The sequence below is a fragment of the Eucalyptus grandis genome, chromosome 7 (assembly GCF_016545825.1).
Source record: "Eucalyptus grandis isolate ANBG69807.140 chromosome 7, ASM1654582v1, whole genome shotgun sequence".
Taxonomy (NCBI): Eukaryota; Viridiplantae; Streptophyta; class Magnoliopsida; order Myrtales; family Myrtaceae; genus Eucalyptus; species Eucalyptus grandis.
In genome coordinates this window covers 36,195,316-36,219,400 of record NC_052618.1, presented here as the reverse complement: position 1 = coordinate 36,219,400, position 24,085 = coordinate 36,195,316, and positions in this window count along the sequence as shown.

The following is a 24,085-nucleotide window of genomic DNA, read 5'->3' as shown; positions in this document are numbered from 1 at the left end:
ATGTTGGTTGTTCTTACATAGCAGGGTTTGAAGAAAACTCTATTTGGGAAAGGGAAGAAACCAGAAAATATGTCGATGTAACCAAAGGTGCTCTCTTAAATCTCATATTTTTGAATTCAATGTTATTATCTTTGAATTAAAAGTGTTGATGTTAAGATTAAAGATAAGGATCGGGCTCTTTATTAGTTTTCTACCTTCCTCTTATAAGAATTATAGAGAGACCTTAATTGTTAGTAGAGAAAATAATGATCTTGAAGACTAGTCTTCTAAGTAAGCAAAAACTAGATACATAATTGATTTTTAAAGGTGGTAATGATCATAGGGTTGGTCTAGTTGCTAGAGGAAAGTCTGTTGAGAGAAGTAATGGAGGTAGTACCACATCAAAATCGAAGCATAGTAATCTTATTTGCAACTATTGTAATTCTAAGGGGCATATCAAGATAAATTGTTTGAAATTGAAGGCGAAGCAGCAATGAAGAAATCATATGAATTAGCAAAATCAAAGGGAATGCAAATCGGCAAAATAATCAGAACTACCAAAACAAGCAGAATCATGGAAACAAAAATCTTGCTCAAGCTAATGATGCTGAATAAGAAAATTAGGATTGGTTATTAGTTGCAGATGATAAAGATAAATTCAATGATAGCTAGATAATTTAGACTATTCACACCACATTTGTCCTAATTGTGATTGGTTTTCTATCTAAAAAGGATATAATGGTGGAGTTATTTTAATTGAAACAACGCTAAATGCAAAGCAGTTGGGATTGTGATTATCAATATTAATATGCACAACGGCATGATCAAGACTTTAGAAAATGTCAAACAAATTCCTATTCTAAAGAGAAACCCCATCTCTTTGGGTACACTTAATACTAACAGTTGTAGGTTTATAGTTGAAGATAGAGTTATGAATATTATTGTTACGGAAATCCCTTATGATGTTTTGAAGATGACAAAATAAATCAAAGGCTAGTAACGTGTTTAATGGTTAAGTAAAAGACCATGTAGATGATAGAACATATAAAGGATATTGTCAAAGTCAGAAGACTACCAGAAGACTGAACGTAACATATGTCCAAAGTATATTTTGAATATTTCCAGACTTCTGTGTCAAAGTTTGAAGACTGCCAGACTTTAGTGTCAAAGTCTGTCCTACATCAGAAGTCTGATCATTATGACAAATTCCAGATTGAACGTGAATGATGAACCAAAAGACAGACTCTATGTTGAAGCTGAACTTATTCAGACGGTGTTAAGACCTTAAAGCTAAATCTGTTCAGAAGCAGAATATGTTAAGACTCAGATTGCAAAGTCTATCGCACTCACACTCAAATTGTAAAGTCTATGGCTCTCAAACTTTACATCCAGACTCAATAGAACGTAACTCAAGCCCAATCATATAACGGCTAGTGATCTGGTTTGGATTCCACATCAAGATTGATTTGATTGACTCAATCTATTTGATTGACAATTGGATCTTGAAGACAAGATCTTTCTATACGAAGAAGCTTTACTTTTGGAAACCAAGATTCCGTTTGTATGGGCAATCGGAATCAATTTGGGATTTTACCTTTGTCACTCAACGGCTACCAAATCTTCTAGATACAGAGCTATCAATGGGTATATTGGAAGACGATCCTCAAGATACTGTCCAACGGGTAGTTTGGAAGTGGAGGAGTATTTAAGGAGATGAAGGACCGATGATCAAGTAAGAGACGGAGCGTAGAATTTATAATTCCAAAGTCTGAGCGACCTTCGATCATATACTTGTCTCTTGAGAGCTTAAACGTTTGTGATCGTGAGAGAAATACCAAAAGAGTGACTTAGTGAGATAGTGTGATCTACTAAGTGTTTGCACTCAAAGTTGTAATCTCTTGTTGATTGCATAGTGGAATCCAGCCAAGAAGGCTGTTAGCGTGGGAGAGTGGACGTAGGCTTAGATTAAGCCGAACCACTATAAATCTTGTGTTCTTATTCTCTTCCTTAACTCCTTTGTTTGAAGATTATTTTATTCCGCATATATTTGCCAAGATTTATCTTAAACACCTATTCACCCCCCTCTAGGTGTTCATACTTGCACTCTCAATTGGTATCACAGCCAAGTGCTCGGTTTATAAAAGTGTTTTTACTTTTGAGCTAAAGATCTTTTATGGCTAGTATCTTGGCACCAGGACTTATGGAAGGACAAAGCAACACAAGGCCACCATATTTTGATGGAAAAGAATACAACGTGTGGAAGAACAAAATGAAAGCATTCCTAAGATCCAGAGATCCCTTGCAATGTGATGTTGTGGAAAGAGGAATCAACCCCATCGCTGCGTCTACATCAAATAAGAATGGCAAAGACAAAGAAAGCAAATCCCCTGCTCCTATGTCTCGAGATGGAGATGTCCAAAAGAGAAGCGCTTGATGCAAAAGCAATTTATTCTTTATATTGTGCTTTGTCTCCTACTGAATATAATAGAATCTCTTCATGTGAAACAGCAAAAGAAGTTTGGGATAAACTTCATGTTACATATGAAGGGACCGATCGTGTAAAAGAGACAAAAGTAAACTTTCAGCTCGGCAAATATGAATCATTCAAGATGAAGCAAGGAGAATCGATTGGAGATATGTTCAATCGTTTTACAGAAATTGTAAACGGTTTGGCATATCAAGGTCATCCAATTTCTTCCCCAATGAAGGTCAACAAACTCTTGCGAGGAGACTCAAAAGATTGGAACCATGTTAAGACCTCAATCCGGGAGACTCAAAGGATTATGCCACTCTCCGTTGATGAATTGATCGGCACTCTTCAATCCTATGAAGTGGAACAAATCAACGATGAAGATCCCGAAGGTAAGAAGTCCATTGCTTTAATATCTAATGTTGTTTTTGATGAAACAGACTCAAATGACATGGACGATGAAGAACTTGCCTTTATGGTTAAGAAATTCAAAAGCTGAGTAGAAAAGGAAGGAAATTCGATGGAAGAAAATACAAGCGAATGGCCAGAAAAGAACAATGAAAGAAGATGATGAGCAAGGAAATTTATGCTTGATGGCACATTCAGAATCCGAGTCGACTCGGACACGTACTCAGAATTTGAGTCTGACTCAGACACAGACTCATAATCAGAGTCTGACTTAGACACAGACTCAGAATCCGATGAGGAAATCGAGGTAAGCCATTCAAAAATTCCTCTCAAAGTTTCAAAGTATATAAATGAGCTTTGCTTAAATCTCAAATCTTTTCTTAAAAGAATCTTCAAACTAAAAAAGGAGAATTCACGTCTTAGGAAACATGATCTTTCTCAAAAGAAAATTTTGAAATTTTGCAAAAGATTTTCTACAAACAAAAGAAAGTCAAGATTTACTTGTCAAAGAAAATGATTATTTGAAGAAAGAATTTTCAAATATTTCAAAAAGATTCTCAATAGGATCTGAGAAACTTGAAAAAATTCTTTTAGCACAAAGACCTTATTTCAATAAATCAGGTTTGGGAATGATAGCAGAAACCATTCCTTTAATTGATTTTCCTAAAGTGAAGGAAAGAATTAAGCAGAGATCTTCAAAGACATTTTACAAAAATCATTTTCAAAAAGTGTTTGTAAAAACCTGTTGGTCGAAATGTCCTCAAATGTTCAAACTGTGGAGATTCAAAACACTTTGAGAAAGATTGTCCTAAAGTCTGGAAACCTATTAAGAAAGATTGGATAAAAGTGGCATATTCTACTAACTCTCATGGACCCAAGAAAAATGAGTACCAAAGAAAAGATGAGTTATTTTTGCAGGATATAAAGAAGAAAGAAGAAAGAGGATTTGGTAAGGAATTTTTATTCTCAATTTGATTTGAGTACATAAATTCAAAAATTCTCATTATGATTGATATTTGATATATCTTTGGTTGATTGAGATTTTATAATGATCATATTTTGCTTTATGGAAGAAAGAATCATATGATTTGTTTTTGTGATTTGTGAGTTGAGATTTGATTTAGTATGTGTGATTATTTGAGATAATTCAGATTATTTTGTCTAATTTTATACTCTCAGATTTAGTCATATTTTGCAAAGTGAAAATCTATTTTATGTGATGATGCAATATATTGTTAGATATTCAAAGATTTCATTCTCCCTGATTTTATTGTGCTTTGACTAAGTGAGAATTTATTTTTCAAAATATCATTGTGTATAATATTCTTTCTTTGAATCTTTGTTACGATGAATTAAGAAAGAATATTTGATTATGGAGATTTTCTATTTTACTCTAACATCAAAGGAAGGATCCAAATTGATGGATACCGAAAAGGAAATGAGTTGATTGCAGGAAATTCAATAAGGCAAGAATGATCGCAAATCTATGCAGATTTTGGTGCAATAAGAAAAGCATCTCCTGCGAAGATTGGTAATGTTTTTTTTATCAATGGTATATTTGAAACATTTACCATGGGTAAGAGAATATTTTTCATCCTGCCTTGCAAATTTCTACGTGTATTTATCATGATTTTGGATGATTGTTTATTATATTGCGAATATCTTTTGTCATAAATATAAGGTATTGCAATTTTGACACGTGACAGAAATATTTATTTTCCTTTTGCAAAATGCATATATGAAATTTATGCTCAAGGAAATTGCTTTGATCTCAAAAGATATTACTACATATTCATGGATATTCTTGCTATATTCTTAGAAGATATATTATATATAGCAAGTTTAATCCGCAAATCAAATGAAGATATTACGTGACATTTTTGCAAAGATTATTATCTGTTATACAAGATTTTGCAGGTAACAATAGAATCTTCCATATGAATTTTGGAAAGCTCAATCAGAAAATCATGGAGATTCTATATTATCTTTTGGAAGTTCAAAAATTATATTCCTTATGCAAAATTTTTTTGCTTATTGAGGAAATCCCTTATGCATTGTACAAAAGATTTAATAGTTCTGAATTTTAATATTTGATAATTTTATATATGCTATTCAATTTATCTATTTGAAGAAAATGGTATTATATATCACGTGGATATTATTACAGCTTATTTGTGCAAAAAGTTTGTTAAGTTGATGCAGGTTGGATTTGAGACGAGCTTGATTGAAGAAAATAAATTTTTGCCTCGAATTTCAAAATGCAAGTGATTGTTGCAGATGTTGTTGCTACAAAGGAAATACTGGAAAATTCCGTTCAACGTGCACAAGCAACAATTGTTTCTATTCGCAAATGTTGTCATGATGACAGGGGGAGAAAGCAAATCCAAGAAAAAAGAAAGAATTGTGATCATCTCAAAAAGGCAACATATTGAGGGGGAGCATTGATCAATTATGGAAAAAAAATTTTGGATTGATCGTGATCTTATTATGGATGGAAGGAAAGGTAAATGTGTCAGAATTTATTCTAAAAAATCTGGTTAGTGCATCTTTTATTACCTTTTGTCATTAACAAATCTCTTATTGATATTATCATTATGACAAAAAGGGTACGTGAATTTTATGATTCATCCGTGATTTTTATTGGATATTTGCTTATATATATGATCGAAGTGAGCTATATTGCATATCTTTAATATTCGATTTACTTTATAAAAGCTAATTTTTGGAAATTATTATTTATGCAAGATATTTGTTATCATTCTCTACGTGATACTTTTTCCATTATTATTGCTTTTTGATTATGACAAAAAGGGGGAGAAGATGTGAATATGCATATGTGTTGATTGGTTGATATTATCTATGGCATAATATTGAGCTGTGATTATTTTTATGCTCAATCTATTTGCTATCTTCTGATATCATTTGATTTAAATTAATATTTTTAAAAGCGTGTTTACAAATTTGCATATTCAAAGATTGTTTTGTCATCATAAAAAATTGGGAGATTGTTAGGGAAATCCTTTATGATGTTTAGAAGATGACAAAATATATCAAAGGCTACTAACGTGTTTAATGGTTTAGTAAAAGACCATGCAGATCATAGAACATATAAAGGATATTGTCAAAGTCAGAAGACTACCGGAAGACTGAATGTAACATATGTCCAAAGTATATTCTAAAGATTTCCAGACTTCTGTATCAAAGTCTGAAGACTGCCAAACTTTAGTGTCAAAGTCCGTCCTACATCAGAAGTCTGATTATTATGACAAATTCCAGATTGAACGTGAATGATGAACCAAAAGACAGACTCTATGTTAGAGCTGAACTTATTCAGACGGTGTTAAGACCTTAAAGCTAAATTTGTTCAAACGCAGAATATGTTCAGACTCAGATTGCAAAGTTTATCGCACTCAGACTTAGATTGTAAAGTCTATGACTCTCAGACTTTACATTCAGACTCAACAGAACATAACTCAAGCCCAATCATAACGGCTAGTGATCCGGTTTGGATTCCACATCAAGATTGATTTGATTGACTCAATCTATTTGATTGACAATTGGATCTTGAAGACAAGATCTTTCTATCGAAGAAGCTTTACTTTTGGAAACCAAGATTCCGTTTGTATGGGCGATCGGAATCAATTTGGGATTTTACCTTTGTCACTCAACGGCTACCAAATCTTCTAGATACGAGCTGTCCAATGGGTATATTGGAAGACGATCCTCAAGATACTGTCCAACGGGTAGTTTGGAAGTGGAGGAGTATTAAAGGAGATGAAAGACCGATGAGCAAGTAAGAGACGGAGCGTAGAATTTATAATTCCAAAGTCTGAGCGACCTTCGATCATATACTTGTCTCTTGAGAGCTTAAACGTTTGTGATCGTGAGAAAAATACCAAAAGAGTGACTTAGTGAGATAGTGTGATCTACTAAGTGTTTGCACTCAAAATTGTAATCTCTTGTTGATTGCATAGTGGAATCCAGCCAAGAAGGCTGTTAGGTTTATAGGCTTGAAGATAGAGTTATTCTCTTTCTTAACTCCTTTGAATATTTTATTCCGCATATATTTGAAGATTTATCTTAAACACCTATTCACCCCCTTCTAAGTGTTCATACTAGCACTCTCAATTATGAGAGGAACACTTCTATTGATGAAAGGACTGAAAACTGGCACTTTATATCGGCTATAAGGCACTACAATTATTGGTTCAACTATAGTCTCAACCTCTATGATAGAATCAGACAACACTAGATTATGACATATGAGATTATGCCATATGAGTTATAGAGAGATGAAGGAGCTAAGTAAGAGGGGTCTTTTGTGCAGTTAGAAAATTAGAAAATTGGATTTCCGTAAGCATTGTGCCTTTGGAGAATAGAAAATGGTCAATTTCAAGATAGAAATTCACACAACAAATGCCATTTTCGATTATGATCACTCTACTTTTTGGCAGCTTGCAAAAGTTCTTTCAAAAGACCTCGATTCAAAGTATTACTTACTTTCATTGATGTTTTTTAAAGAAATGTTTGAGCCTATTTTCTGAAGCAAAAGAATGATGTTTTTGTTATAATTAATCAACGAAAAACATTGATTGAGAAGCGAACTAGTAAGAAGATTAGTGGCTAAGAGCAAATAATGGGCTAGAATTTTGTGGAGGTGAATTTGATGAATTATACAAAATTGAAGATATTGTGAGGCATCGTACTGCAATTCATACACCACAATAGAATGATATTGCATAATGCATGAATAGAACCTTATTAGAAAGGACTTGGTGCCTATTGTCTAATGCTAGATTAGGTAAGGAGTTCTATGCGGAAGCAGTCAATGTAGCTTGTTGATTGATAAATTGTTCTCTTTACACATGTATTGAGTGCAAGAGATCTGAGGAAGTATGGTAAGGTAAACCCGCTGATTATTCTTCTCTTTGAGTATTTGGATGTTTAGCATATGCATATGTTAGTGAAGACAAACTGGAGCCTAGAGCAAAAAATGCATAGTTCTTGGTTATACTTTTGGTGTAAAGGGTTATAGACTTTGGTGTGCTGATTCATTTAGGGTTATTATCATTAGAGATGTTATTTTTTATGACTCTATTATGTTTCATCCTAAGAAGGAATCATCTGATCCTTGTGATAAAAATTTGGAAAGTATTGTGGAGAAAGTAGAGCTTGAAGTATTTTCTTTGCAATTAGTTCATTTGTCTACCGATAATATCAAGTTTGAAGCACCTGAAGAGGAACAATATTCTGCTACAAAGATAGACCAAGAAGGTGTTAGGGCTAACAATACAACCTAGATTGGGGTGAATGGGTTTTCTTTGAAATCTTGACAATCTTTTACGGAAAATAGCCGAGACTAAGTAAAAATCTAGTCAATGTGATGTTTCAAAGTTCTTGAGTGTATTGTGTACTTGTGGAAGAAGTGAGAGAGAAAATATTAGCAGTTCTTGAAACATCACAAAAATAGTAGCACACAACCTAGATTGGGGGTGAATGGTTGTCTTTGAAATCTTGACAATCTTTTACGGAAAATAGCCGAGACTAAGTAAAAATCTGAATGTGATGTTTCAAAGTTCTTGAGTGTAAGAAGTGAGAGGGAAAAATAGTAGCACACAAAGATGTATAGTTGTTCAATTTTATCCCCAAGTTTACATTCACTCCTCAGACTAACAACCACAAATTGGGCTAGATTGCACTAGTAATATGCTCAAAAAGTTATAATTAGCAAGCATCGATACTTTTACATAATAGATCATCCAATCATGACTCAACTGCTGCTCATATTCTTATAATACCCTTAACCTTTAACACAATTATTCAGATAACAAGAATACAACACTCATAAAAACAATCGAAGGAAAGGGTTTTGCTTGAAATACAACGTATAGCATATTTTCAGTCTTTTGTATTTGCATGTGTCTAATATTTGGCTTCTAAGATCTTCTCTTTTATACATGTCTTCAATCTATCCATGGGAGGTGGATTGGAGCAGCAACGAGTTGTTAGAGTTATCGTTAATATTGTTGTCCAAAGATAGAATTGGCCATAGTGTTTTCCTAAACATTCGTAGACTACTTAAAAATAGCTTATGCTATTGTTCCTTTGCTACAACTTCTGACCGGTCAAATAGCCTAGCTTCTTGTTTTTTGTTATCATGTTGCTATGAATATCCATTTCCACAATGGTTAGTTTGCTAAAGCAATAAGCATTGTCAAATGAACGTTGTTGCCATAGTAACAATTACTTAGTGTGGATAGTTTCAATGTAAACATCAACATTGGTTGATTTGTTGGTGTTGCTTATGGAAAAACACTATTAAGACATTTCATGATCTTTCACCACTTGCATCACATTATGAACATCACGTAGTCTTTTAATACATGTCACGAAGATTTGGAATTATCACAATAAATATTATACTAAGGATAGTTTGGAAATCATCAAAATCACTTAGAGATGTTTCTTTAGCAGAATGATGGTAAAGCCTCCATAGAAACCTGGGTTCTTAGATTTTGTTACTTATACTCTTTCAATTGTAGAATTAGTAGAGTATAAAGAGCCTAAAATCTAGAAAGAAGCTAACTCTTCAAAAGATCTAGCAAAGTGGTTAGTTGGTATGAGTGAAGAAATGCAATCTCTTGAAAATAATTAAACTTGGGAGCTTGTCAAACCACCAAAAGGAAAAAATGGGGTTTTCAAAAGAAATGAATGTATTCTTGGAGTTGAAGACATCAAGTTCAAAGCATCTAGTTGCTAATGGCTATAGTCATTGAGGGAGTTGATTTTAATGATGTATTTGCACTATTGTCAAAATAGTTCCTTCCGAGCTTTTCTTGCTTTAGTTGCTATGCATGATTTAGAGTTGGAGCAACTTAATGTGAAAATAGCTTTCTTGCATGATGAACTTGAAGAGAAAATCTATATGGGTTAGCCAAAGGGTTTACGGTTTGAAGGTAAGGAATATAATGTTTGCCTATTGAAAAAGTCTATATATGGCTGGAAGCAATTGATTAGACGGTGGTCATAAAGATTTGATTCACTTATGGTGCAACTTAACTATTGTAGAGCAAATATGAGAGTTGTGTATATCTATGTAAACTTCCAAGTGGCTCTTTCATTTATCAATTATCATATGTTGATGTCATGTTGATTACAACAAAAAATAAATGTGATATACATAATTTGAAGGTACGGTAGAGTGCTGAATTTGAGATGATGGATTTAGGTGGAATGAAAAAAATCCTAGGCATGAAATTCGATGAGATCAAAAAAGGGAAATATTATATCTCTCCCAATAAAGCTACATTGAGTAGTTGTTTGATCATTTTGGCATGAAATGCCAAACTAGTAAGTACTATTCTTACTTCTCATTTTAGATTATAGTTAATGTATGTTTGCAAATAGATGGAGATATAAAATATATATTACATGTTCCATACTCTAGTGCAATCGGTAATCTTATTTATGTTATGGTTTGTACTCAACCTGACATTTCACATCTTGTTAACAAGGTAAGTAGATATTTATTATGCCTAGGCAAAGTTCATTGGCAAGCCATGAAGTGGATTTTGAAATATTTGAATGGTACTTTTGATTTTGGTTTAGAATTTAGGAAAAATGGTTACACTCTTATAGGATATGTTGATTTTGATTATGCTAGTGATATTGATAAGAGGTCTTTGACTAGGTACACTTTACTATTTAAGGTTGTGACAGTCAATTGAGAAGCTACTTTACAACATACCATTGTTTTGTCTACTATAGAAGCAAAGTATATGCCTATTGGGGAGGCAATTAAAGATGTCATATGGTTAAGAAGCTTATTTGAAGAGCTTAGTGTGGATCAAAGTATGACTATTGTCATTTACAATAATTAGAGTGTTATACATCTTACTAAAGATCAAGTGTATCATGAAAGGGCAAAGCACATCAATGTATGGTATAATTTCATTCAATACATGATTGCCGATGGTTATATCAAGGTCTGAAGATTGGTACCGAAAACAATCAAATGGACATGTTGACAAAGCCATTGCCTATTGCCAAATTCAAGCATTACTTGGATTTGGTTGATGTTTTTTGCAACTAAGTTGTAAAATTCAAAACAATATTAAGATTTGTTGAATATGTCTTGATTTCTTTGTGGGCTCAACATTTGAGAGCAATATAAATATTAATTTTCTGAAGTTATTAGGATAAGAAGTTGAGATGGAAAGAGTTTTTATTTTAAGCCACCTTTTATAATAACTAAATTTCTATAGTGGATTTTGCTTCTCCTCTTTTCATGGTTTTTCCTGTGAGAGTTTTCCATGTAAATATGTGTTCTTTATTTATTTTTCAATTTTAATTTCATTGTAATTTCTGCATCGATCATAACATTCACATGGTTGGTATACCCAAGACTATTTTTAAAATAGTACAGGGCAATGGCATATGGTTCCATATCTAGAAGGATGGTTCAATGGAACTCTAAAGGCGATATTTAGATGCCAAGTTCATTCATGCGAGCTTATAAACCTAGTAGGGCAAAAAGATGATGGGACATGGGCTCAAATCTAATGGGCTAAGCTGCTGTGGCTTTTCATTGGCTTGCCAATTTCAAGTCGAGATTGGTTCATGTGGTTAAACAAAGGCTCGAGGGTGAAGGCTCAAACATCATGTGCACTAGAGCGCAAGACTTTAGGGCAAAAGACGGAGGGGGCAAAACACTTCCTACTATTGGCAGTGGAGGGACAACGAGTCCATGCTACTCAAGCCCATCATGGCCAATGGACTTACCCTACCAAACCAAGAAGGTTACCATCCTACAAATTAGTGGAGGGACAACGAGTCCATGCTACTCAAGCCCATCATGGCCAATGGACTTACCCTACCAAACCAAGGTTACCATCCTACAAATTTTGAAAGTGTGGGGGTCCTTAGCCAAGGTAGTGATTCCTCCACTTAAACAAACTCGGTTGGTACCTAACACGGTGTACTGTATATTCATAGGTTATGCTTAAAATAGCAACGCATGCAGATACATAAGATGGATCTAAAACTATATTCTTGAATGGGGATCTTGATGATGAGATTCATATGGAACAACTTGAAGAATTCAAGGTCAAAAGATTCAATGCAAAATGTATAAATTTGTCAAATCATTATATGGATTTAAAAAAACCCATAAGCAATGGCATGAGAAGTTTGACCATGTAATAATCCAAATGGATATAGAGTTAATGAGTTTGACAAATGTGTGTACATTAAATCTGTGTCCGATGGATGTGTACTTAATTGCCTATATGAAGATGATTTGTTGATTCTTGGAGATAACGCTCAGATTATAAAAATCATTAAGAATGTTGTCAAGAAGAGCTTTAAAATGAAAGACGTAGGTGATGTGGATGTTATATTGGACGTCGAAATTCTAAGGAATTACGATGGTCTAGATTTGACACAATCTCATTATATTGAAAGGGTAATTTAGAGATTTAAAGGGTTTGGCATTAAAGATGTGTATAATCATTTTCTTCCACATCTAGCTATTTTGGAAGGCTATAGTGATGCAAATTAGACGTAGATTTTGATGAATTGAAATTGACTAGTGGATATGTGCTCTCTCTAGGATGTGTCGCAATATCATAGAAATCCTCAAAGTGAACTCTAATAGTGTGCTCCATGATGGAATCTTAGTTAATTGCTCTAGATAAAATTTCTGAAGAAATATATTGGCTTTGATACCTTTTAGGGGATGCTCCATTGTAGTTAAAACCTATGTCTATGGTATGCATTTGCTGTCACAAGCAAGCAACGATTGCAAGGACACAAGTGTGATTACAACGGTAAGTCTAGGAACACTTGCCATATGCATGACAACATGTAGTTACTCTCAAATTGAATAAATTTTTTGGACTTTGGGAAGTTAAAGGATAACATTGTGGATCCACTAACAAAACATTTGTCGAAAGAGCAAGTAAACTATGCATCGAAGGGATTGAGGTTAAAAGGCTTAACTCAACAAAGAGGTTCTAAAGTGGAAATCTAACTTATCAATTGGAAATCCCATGGACTAGGTTTAATAGGACAATGCAAATTTTGGAAACTCTAGTATACAATTGTCTCACACTCTTATAATGCAATAGTACTTTTAAAGAGTTTTAAGGATACGCTTTGCATTTAATGATTATTATAGCTAGGAAATACAACATCCTACTATGGTATGGTAGGATGCCTTTAATAAGAATGCACCTATCTATGTGGAGTTGGCCGATTCTGTGAAAATCCTTAAAATCAAGATTTTCTAAAGCATGCTTGAATCTTGAGAGATTTAGGGCTGAAAGAATGAACACAATCGAGAATCAATCTTGAATTATAGACACTCTATCGGAGGTCTATTGTTTGGGCTCACACTAACAACTAGTGATTTAAGGTGTAGTCCATTGACTAGTTAAATAAGTCAGATAGGCTAGCACTAAAGAAGGTTCAAAACAAAAGTTACCTATCTTGATGCATTGTATTTCCACAAGCACTCTTAGAATTTCTTCGAGTGAAAATTGTTTTGTTGATCCATTAATAGGGGGATTGTAATCATGAGCTAATGGATCAATGTGTGTTAGCAAAATAAGACATATCTCTTTAGTTCACATGTCTCTTTAGGTCATGTATCTATTAAGTTCATGAAATATCTTAACTTCATGAATCTCTGCAATTAATGCATTTGTTAAATTTATGAATCTCTTCAGTTCATGAATATCTTGAATTCATGTATCTCTAAAGTTCTTGAATCTCTTTAGTTAATCTATATGTTAAGTCCATGTATCTCTTGAGTTCAAATATCTTTTCAGTTCTTGTGTGTGTTCAGTTCATATCTATTTAAACTCTATGCATGAAATTGAACTATTCTTCATTCGATAGAAGAGAGAAGAGAGAAGAGAGAATAGAGAAGAATAGAAGATAGAATCTATTCTTCATTCCATGGAAGATAGAGTATATGGAATGTGGAAATTAGAGTAGAATTACTCTTCAAAAGTTTTCCCTTGTGTGCCAATTTTGAGAAGTGTTCAATGGAATCTTGTTTGCATATTGCTAATTCAAATGGTTGTTAGGTATTATATCTTGGGTGTTGGTAAGAACTAATCACCTTAGGGATATTCAGTTAGCCATACTTCACCTTTTATGTAATTCTGGTGCAATCCTTTTGGGTTCTTTTCCATATGATGCAAGGCATAGCCAAATGACAATGGGGGTCGGCAAGGCTACATCAAGTGAGAATCCACAAAGGCTCCGCTCGCATCTCTACCTCATTGCACCGGGCAAAGGTGAGAGTGCTAGTATGAACAAAATAAAGGAGTTAGGGAAGAGAATAAGAACACAAGATTTATAGTGGTTCGGCTTAATCCAAGCCTACGTCCACTCTCCCACACTAACAGCCTTCTTGGCTGGATTCCACTATGCAATCAACAAGAGATTACAACTTCGAGTGCAAACACTTAGTAGTAGATCACACTATCTCACTAAGTCACTCTTTTTGGTATTTCTCTCATGATTACAAACGTTTAAGCTCTCAAGAGACAAGTATATGATCGAAAGTCGCTCGACTTTGGAATTATAAATTCTACGCTCCGTCTCTTACTTGCTCATCGGTCCTTCATCTCCTTAAATACTCCTCCACTTCCAAACTACCCGTTGGACAGTATCCCGGAGAATCGTCTTCCAATATACCCATTGGACAGCTCTGTATCTAGAAGATTTGGTAGCCGTTGAGTGACAAAGGTAAAATCCCAAATTGATTACGATCGCCCATACAAACGGAATCTTGGTTTCCATAAGTAAAGCTTCTTCGTATAGAAAGTTTTTGTCTTCAAGATCCAATCGTCAATCAAATAGATTAAATCAATCAAATCAATCTTGATGTGGAATCCAAACCGGATCACTAGCCGTTGTATGATTGGGCTTGAGTTACGATTTGTTGAATGCTGGATGTAAAGTCGATAGCCATAGACTTTACAATGCGAGTCTGTAGACTTTACAATGGTCCGAACATATCTGCTTCGAACAAATTTAGCTTTAAGGTCGTACCCGGTTCAGCTTTCGGCGTAGAGTCTCGTCTTCCGGTTCATCATTCACGTTCGATGCCCTGAATTTGTCAAAGTGAGCAGACTTACGATGTAGAACGACTTTGACACTAAAGTCGATGTCTTGACTTTGAGTCTTGAGTCTCATGTCTTCGACTTTGACACGAAGTCTGGAAATCTTCAAAATATACTGGACATGTTACGTTCGGTCTTCGCCGTCTTTTGACTTTGATAATATCCTTTACATGTTCTATCATCTGCATGGTCTATTACTTAACCATTAAACATGTTAGTAACCTTTGATTTATTTTGTCATCTTCAAAACATCATAAGGGATTTCCCTAACAAAAGGAACTCTCGAGCTCAAAGCATTCCTCAGTTTCAAGATTGTATCTCTTCCAGAAGATGGCCCGAGGACTTCTGAGTTGATGCCTAGCACAAAGTTAGGCAATAACCCATTCATTCCGTCTAGTGGCTGTGCTTATTAGAGTTAATTTGTTATCGCTTTCTCGGCTTTAGGGAGAATTACCAAAAAAGTCCTAAACCTATTGCAATTGTGCCAATTCAGTCCTAAATTTTTTTTTTTTTTTTTGTCTAATTTAGTCCTAAACCTTTTATAATTGTGTCAATTCAGTCCATCCGGCCAAAATTACCGGCCGGGCGTGACGTGGACGCCGGGGGGGACAGCCGAGGCGAGGTAATTTTTAATTTTTTAATATTTTTTTAATTTTTTTCGAATTTTTAAATATTTTTAATTCTTTTTTATTTTTATTTTTTTTTGCCTTCTTCTCCTTCCTCTGGCGGCGAGGTTAGCCTCGCCGCAACCGCGCGGAGCGAGCCTCGCCCGGCAGACGGCGAGGTGGCTGTCGCCCGGATCTAGCGGCGCTCGACCTCGCCGGATCCGGGCGACGGCCGCCTCGCCCCCACCGGCGAGGGCGAGGGTCGACCTCGCCCGTGGCCGGCAAGGCTGCCGTCGCCATCGCCACCTCCGCCGCCTCCCCGTCCCCGATCGTCGGCACGATCTCCCCCTCCGAGCTCAAGCGGCCCTCCCCGGCCTTGACCGTCGCCAAAACCCTGTTCCGCGCCTCCGGACCGACGAGGACGAGATCGAGCTCCTCCGCGGGTTCCTCGACTACACCACGCAGCGCGGGGCCTCACCCTCGCCAGTGGCCGGCGAGGGCCGAGCTTGCCGGATCTGGCAAGGCTCGGCCTCGCCCAGCGAAGGCGAGGCCGCCGTCGCCAGATCTGGTGAGGCTCGGTCTCACCCAGCCATGGCGAGGTCGAGCCTCGCCGGATCTAGCGACGGCCGCCTCGCGCGTCGGCCGGCGAGGCTCGCCTCCGCCATTGGCCGGCGGGCGAGCCTTGCCGGTGGCCGACGAGGTCAGCCTCGCCGGCCCTCACCTCTGGCCGGCGTCCGGCCGAGGAAGGAGAAGAAGGCCAAAAAATATATATATATTTAAAAATTCGAAAAAATAAAATAAAAAATATAATACAAAAATATTTAAAAATTACCTCGCCGGCCGGCTGTCCCCCACCGGCGTCCCACGTCGGCGCCGGCCAATTTTGGCTGGATGGACTGAATTGGCACAATTATAAAAGGTTTAGGACTAAATTGAACAAAAAAAAAAGTTTAGGACTGAATTGGCACAATGTAATAGGTTTAGGACTTTTTTGGTAATTCTCCTCGGCTTTTTTTTTTTTTTAATGTAATTTATCTGATTGCAACAAATAGTTTCTCGATGTGGATACATATTTTTCCAACATATCTCCCTCCCTCTCCACGATTCATGGTCGAGGGCAATGGTGGCCACTATTGAAATGGTTGCCATCCTCTAAAAGGGCAATGGTGGACGCCACGGTTGTTACATACACAAATCTACAACAAACCAAATTTGTCCATATTGTAATTTTTATCCAACCTTATAAAATTCAAATATTATGAAATTTGTCATTTCCTTTATAATTTTTGAAAATTTTCTAGTTCCACTTTTTTTTTTTATATATTTTAATTTGCCATTTTTTTTAATTAGTTGAAGGTGGTGGAAATGAGGAGTTGTTAACAATTGAGTGGTGGTGATATAGATGAGGTGGTTAGAACATCGATTTAGTCAATACATTAAAAAAGGGAGTTATTTATATGGCTATAGATTATGATATGATTGGGTTGAGTATGAATTATGCAAATATATTAAATGAAAAATGGTCTAATATAATTTAAAGGGCCATTTCAATCAAAACCCACATTTGATGCATCTATAGCCAACTCAATTGACCCATTTGTCAATCTCCACCTGAGCAAGCGTTGTCATCCTCATATGAGAGAGTTAGGCTTTCGAATTCTCGTGGACATTGCTCGATGAAAGCCGCAATAGAGGTTGGTAGCAACAACCAGCATAGGTATGAGAGAAGATTATTAGTTGCACCTGAGGCATGTATACAATCCATTGGATCATGTGGACCTCAGATGGAATTCACATGATTCAATTATTCATTTGTATCAAGTGTACTACTTTAAGGGCAAGCAATAATGTCTCAGGTTGAGTGATTATATTTAGTATTAGGGACTATTATTAGGAGACTAGTTAAATCTACTAAATAAAAAATGGTTCAATTTCCAAAGCATTGCTCACATAAAATGCGACAATTCCCAATGTATAAAAAAAACATCAATTTTCTAATTAATTGCTTAACGAGTACCCAGAGACTTAGCTATTTGTACGCGCTCCGTGGACAAAGAATTTTCAGCTAATTCCATTGTTAATTACACATTTGTTTCCCTGAAAGGTTTATGTCTCGTAGTCCCATCAATAGTGATGTGTGTTCATTGCATGACATTGACAATGTGTGATGTATTCTAATTTGGTGTCCCCCTCGCGTCCAGAAATTCAGGGTCTGGTCTCAGAGCCTGTCGCGTGATTGCTTTTGAATAAACTAGTAGCACCGATCAAGAAAAACCAGATCTCGTGTTGGCTATGTTCACGTCACCTTCCATGTCTGTTTTGGATCATCCGAGGAAGTAATTTACTGGAGAGTCTCCTGATCTTCTCATTTTATAATTTTCAATCATTGACGAAATTTTCGTTCTGCAAGGAAAAGTTGCTGACAAGGGGAGTCAAGCCACAATGATTTGAAATATTATTGTACTTTAAAAGACACCTATGAATTTCCAAAGAGAAAAGAGTCGCCACCAGAAGAGAGGGATAGAAAATTTACTTTTTTAAAGATTTGTCCTTAGTTGAAATATTTGTAATTATCCTATGATTGTTATAGCCCGAAATGTCAAGAGAGAGACCAATATATGTATAAGTTTTGTTGAATAATTTTTATTTGTTATGCTATTGGCTTGTGTTGGCAGTTGGAAAAACACGTAGGCTTAAGGATGCTGTCAGGTTGTGCCATCGTATCTGCGGACCAAAAAGTTTTATGATTCAAATTTGTCGTATTTATGTATGGATCAATAATGGCTCTCCTAATTAATATGGGACTTGAGATCGAGAAAGATATCGGTCACATGTTACTGTCATAAGTGTTCACCTAGGGCCTAGGACCTAGGATCATACCGGCAAAATGGTTATACAAGTCCCCACACTTTCAATAGATATATTGTTTTGTTACCATACGATTCAAATCGATTCATATTATTCAAGCCTCCTGATGGAATACTCATGGCAGTGACCACAAGGGGCAAGTTGCACTTTATATATCACTGAAGAATCCCCGGACGGATCAGTAATTCCGATGGATCTTGCATTGATTTCACTAAATTTGTGTGGTCGGATCTTGTCTAGTGCTTTGGGACAAGGGGGAAAATGTTGCTGCACACATGTATAAGACACAATTTGTTTGGCTATGCTGATCATGAGACCCTTGATACCTACACAGAAAAGTGGTGTCAATGGATTCCTTCGTGTATCATGAACTAACGCAATTGCAGTTGACAAACTATATCACGATTGACAAAACCATATGAATCCTGCCTTGTTTAAGGAATATCACGCGTGGCACCATCTTCCACCTACCATTCGGCGATAAGACAGCATCATAGAAACCGTCGGATCTCGACACAGGAAGCAAAAACCAAACAGCAATGCTATTCCATTTTCATGTGACACTGCCACAACCAAACAAAGACGGAAGATGCAAGGCAAAAGCATGTCTGAACTGGCCCTTTTGCTAGTCAAACAGTCAATGCCCCCACTCGCAAGTTGCGGGTAAAAGAAGAATTCGTCCTTCACGGCAACTCTTAAGAGTCCATCTGCACATGCATCTCGAACCCTTTTTGTATGCTCGAAAGATCTCTCTCCTGCTGGGCGAGCAAATTTTCCACGGCGAGACCGCGTCGCGCCCACCAAGCCGACGATGCTCGTGGAGTTGATGAGAGGGATCGTCGCTTAGTGGAAAGTTTCGTGGATAGACTCCATCCCCTTTGCGTCCCTTTTAGTTTTAGAGTATAACGTGGACTGCTTGGACTGGTGTGATCTTTAAAGAACGGTCCCACGCAGGGAGAAAGAGTCGTTTGACGGTGGTTAAGGCCAAATTGGACTCCAACACCTGGATTCATGCGTTGAAAAAATGGCAAAAGCACCAGACACCATATAACACATTTATCCTAAAAAAATTCTGTGATAATAAAAATTCTAACCTTGTATTTATATGACATATTTACCTTCCGTCAAAATTTTGTTAGTGATAATCATTAAAAATCTATTTACATGGATGCTAAAAAGCAAATAGTATTGACATGGTAAAGAAAATGTTCATCTAGTGAAACTTCGACAAAGATAAATGTATCATGTAGATATAAGTTTGGGATTTTTTATGTCAAAAAAAAAGTTTGTGGTAAATATGTCATAGTGGGCACAATTTAGAGTAAATATATTTAGGGTAAATTTGTCACAGTAAAAATAACTTATTATTTTTATAGCTTTTTCCCTAAAAATTAGTGTAACTCTTGTTTTAAATTTAAGGGGTGATGCTCGCTTTGATGCCATCACTTGTCAATTGATCTTTTTTAAGTGATGTAACTTTTTAATCTGTTATCAAAGTGCCCAAACTTTAAAAGATATTCAACACAATTGTTATAAATTTTAATGTCTCATCAGATTTTATGATTAGGAAAATTAGCGACGCTACACGAGTGAAGTTTTTTTAAAATTATGCCATTTAAGTCGATTGGTTGATTTTTAGGGCAATCATGTCAAATAGAGCTCATATCTAGTTAGGCTTTAGTTAGGTCATGGCAACGTACTAGTTCATCTTAAGAAGACCTCTTCTCAGAGGCAAATGGTACACCATTGTTAGACATCAATTCTTGACACACAACTTGAGAACTTGACTCATGCAGTAAAAACTTAAAAAAAAAATTAATTGAACACTGATAGTGACTCGCTCAAAACCGACACAACTTAACACATCTTGATCAATTTTAACGGAAAAGAAAAATCATCATTTCATTCAAACTTTTCCGTAACAACATTAAATCACATGAATTCAATGATGATGAAGTCAATTGATGACGCTCTATATAGAAATAACTTCCAGTAATTAAATTAACGAGTTGGAGCATGACGCATCACTGTATGAAAAAACCTGCTTTTGAATTTAAGGTGTTACAAGCTTCATATGTTGAATTCTCCTCGAGACAATATATGTTGGGTAACGTTCCCAAATTGCTAACGTGCCAACCCAAATTGGTTATCGATCTTGGTGGGTACACCTCACCCGTGACGATAAACATAAAGCTACCCAGCAGAAAGTCCCCGTTGTTTCCAAATTTGACATGATTAACTCTTACCAAGGGATGGCGCCTACCCTTTTAAAGAAGAAAATTCATTTTGGCAAGGCCTAAAAGTGCGTTTCGTTGCTTCCTCTTGTCGTTTGAATACGCAAGCGATGGCGTTGTCGCCGAAACTACTTTCCCGCAGTGCCGTTTTTCCGCCGAATGAAGCTCGCCTAAGGTATCGTCAGCCTGGATGTTCATTGTCTTTAATATTAAATAAGTCCACCCAATTGGTCTTTTTTCTTTTTTTGGGTCAAATTTAAAATATTTTTTTGGTCAAACCAATTGGTCTTTTTTCCCCCTCTCTAAAAGTCCAAATCAGTAATTATTATGCCATTTAGACTGCCTGGTCAGGAGGTTGACCTGGTCGATTCAAAGCTTGCCCAGTCCCACCAGAAGTCTGAATAAACATGATTAAGCTTTGAAATTTTGTGGGAGATTCACTACTTTTGTACATTTGTATTTACTGTAAAATGGGAAGAAATGTTTCCATTTAACTCACATATTATTCTGAAAATTTTCTATTTGTTACAAACGGTCTTTCCTCTTCTGTTTCATAAACAATAATATCGAAGTTCTTTTGGGAGTTCGCACAATAAATAAGTAAATATGTTTTTAACAGAAAGTATGCATAAATCTCCCTTCCACAAACCCACCTTTTCTATTTTAATTTCCTCCATCGCATAGCTCTTATGGAAGTTTGATATCACCAAAAGTAGAATAAATTTTTGAAAATATGAAATTATTTGCTATAAAGTAAAAAAGATAAAAGAAGCACGCAGTCAATCTTATAAACAGATCATAACGTCCGTATTTGCTATACAGTTGAATTTGCCTTTAGAGAGGAATATCACTTACTAAAATAAGTTATCCATCAAATTACAAAGGATACTATTGATTAATAAGATATATGTTTAGTTTGGTTTTTCCATTTCAATATAATTTTGGCATAATTTTGGGAGGAGTCCTAAAACGTGTATTGGTCAAGCATATGAGTCCTAAAACTTTCATTTTGTGCATTTAATAACAAAAACTTATCATTGTTCTCCATTTTAGTCCTTCCGCTATAGTGGACGGAAAAGTCCAAGTAACTTTATTTTCGTTAGTTTTTCGTTCACATGGCCGTTTATAAGCCAAACCGAATTCATTAAATCCAAAACAGGCATTAAAACAAAACGACGTTGTTTTGTGTTAAAAATAAATTGAAAATTAAAGAAAATAATGAAAATGAAAATTCTGAATAAATATGATTAGCTAAAGTCACAATGAAAATTTTCGGCGTGGACTTAGTGGGTAACGATGGCACTGTCGGTTATTTTAAACTAAATGGACTTACTTAACTTTACTTCAATAAGTTGCTTTGTATTATTTTAATCTAGGTTTTAGTTTTCAGGTATTTACTACTCTGTGTAATTTAAAATAAATTATATGAAAGCAAGAGGTTTAGTAAGTCATCACTTAAACAGATATGATTAACTAAAATCACAATGAAAATTTTCACTTTAATTTTAAATTAAGATTAATGTATTTATAGCAATTAATATGCAAAATAGTAGACGACATTTAAAAGTTCATTCGAAATGGTCTATTTCTGTCTCGACATTTCTTGAAGTAAGAAATATGATTACACAGAAATAGACAAGGTTTGTACAAAATACGAAATCCCTTTTTCCTTTTTTGGTCGTTGATGTCATTTTCCTATCTTTCTTTTAAGTGAAATTATTAAGATAAATTTACTCAATGAAAAAATGTTATACTTACAAAGATAAACAGATATTTGTTAACAAGTTGAGCCATTTTTTTGTTTGAATTTTTAGTTTAACTTACAAAGTTGAGCAATACTTATCCATAAGTTAAAACTTACTCATTAAATAAGTGTCATGTGGCTATTACTAATCCATTTAAGAAATAACATGTATTTTTTAAAAATGAATTTAAATTTCTATTTCTCTATTTCTCTATTTAAAAAAAAAAAAAAGGATATGTATATGCTACAGTAAGTTACTTTAAAGGAAGGACATATCCTTTTCATTTTTCAGTTATTAATTATTGTTCAACTTTAGGGAATTGTAAATAGAAGTTTCACTTAATAAAATAGCTCTACAAGTAAAATTATAAAAGTTGCTTTGAGCCAATGTCAAACTTCTATATTCGATTTATTGTTATACTCACAAAGTATATAATAAAGCTTTTCAAAGATGAGTGTTTATACCAAAAAATGACCAAATTTTTACAATTATCAATAAGTATAGACTTAGTGGATGATAGCAGAGTTTAGTCACTTATGAATAAAATCATCAATAACCTCAAGAGAATCGATAACTTGTCAGTGAAGTTATTAAAGGAACACACTGTGAAACTCATCAACAAGAACGTTGAAGTTGATCGATAAAGTCATTGTTATCAACAACGAACAATTGACATGGAGATAACTGCCGGTTTGTTATTTCTGTTATCGTAATTTTAGGATTGTTGAAGATAAATGTTGCTAATGGGAGTGAGTGAATAACATAACTTCTTGTGATGACCAAAAATTATTTCTTTTTCGATAATCGTTTTTAACCGTCGATTATAGATTTTAGATAGCCACGTTATACTCTTTGTAAAGCCCCTCCCCCAAACACACAAAACTTGTTACCTTTCAATTTCCGTATGGTAACTATAGTTTCCAAATATTTTATCGTCGATTAAATTTCAACATATCTTAGTTGTAGCTTTCGGATCTTTGTTGTTGTTTAAACTCAAGACCTTTAGCTCTGATGTCATGTATGATTTTATAAAATCATTACTAACTATTCTAAAAGCTTAGGCCACAGCACTAGCTCAAGACTAAAATCACAAAAGCAAGAATTCAGTAAAATGAAAGAAAAGAAAGAAGAAGATAAAAGCAAGTAAATATTGCGATTAGGTTGAGTGTGTGTATCCTCCTTCTCTCCCGAAATGTTCCTTTTATAGTCATCAGTCATGAGCCTTTAAAATCTCAATACATTTTAAGTCTTGTTCTCCACGTTTTGGACATGTCATCGAAGTTTTGGACATCGGACCCACAAGCTGGTATCAGTTTCTAGTAACACTTTTCCGGTTAAAGGACGATGAGGGCAGAGAAGGGGGACTCTACATATGGAAATATAGAAGGGCAGAATGCGAGCGAGTCAGAAAAGGAGTGTGAAAGGTTTTGAACAGATTGGGGGAGAGAGAGAGAGAGAGAGAGGGGGGTCACTGAATTTTCTCATGCGGTTGCTTTTCATCGTTTCTCACCACCTTCCAATGTCTCCGTCTATGATAATAATTATTAGAATATAATACACGAAAACGATAATATCTTACAATTTACGTCAATGTGAAATCACCATAAAAATAAATAAGAAATAATAAAAATATTAAAAATTT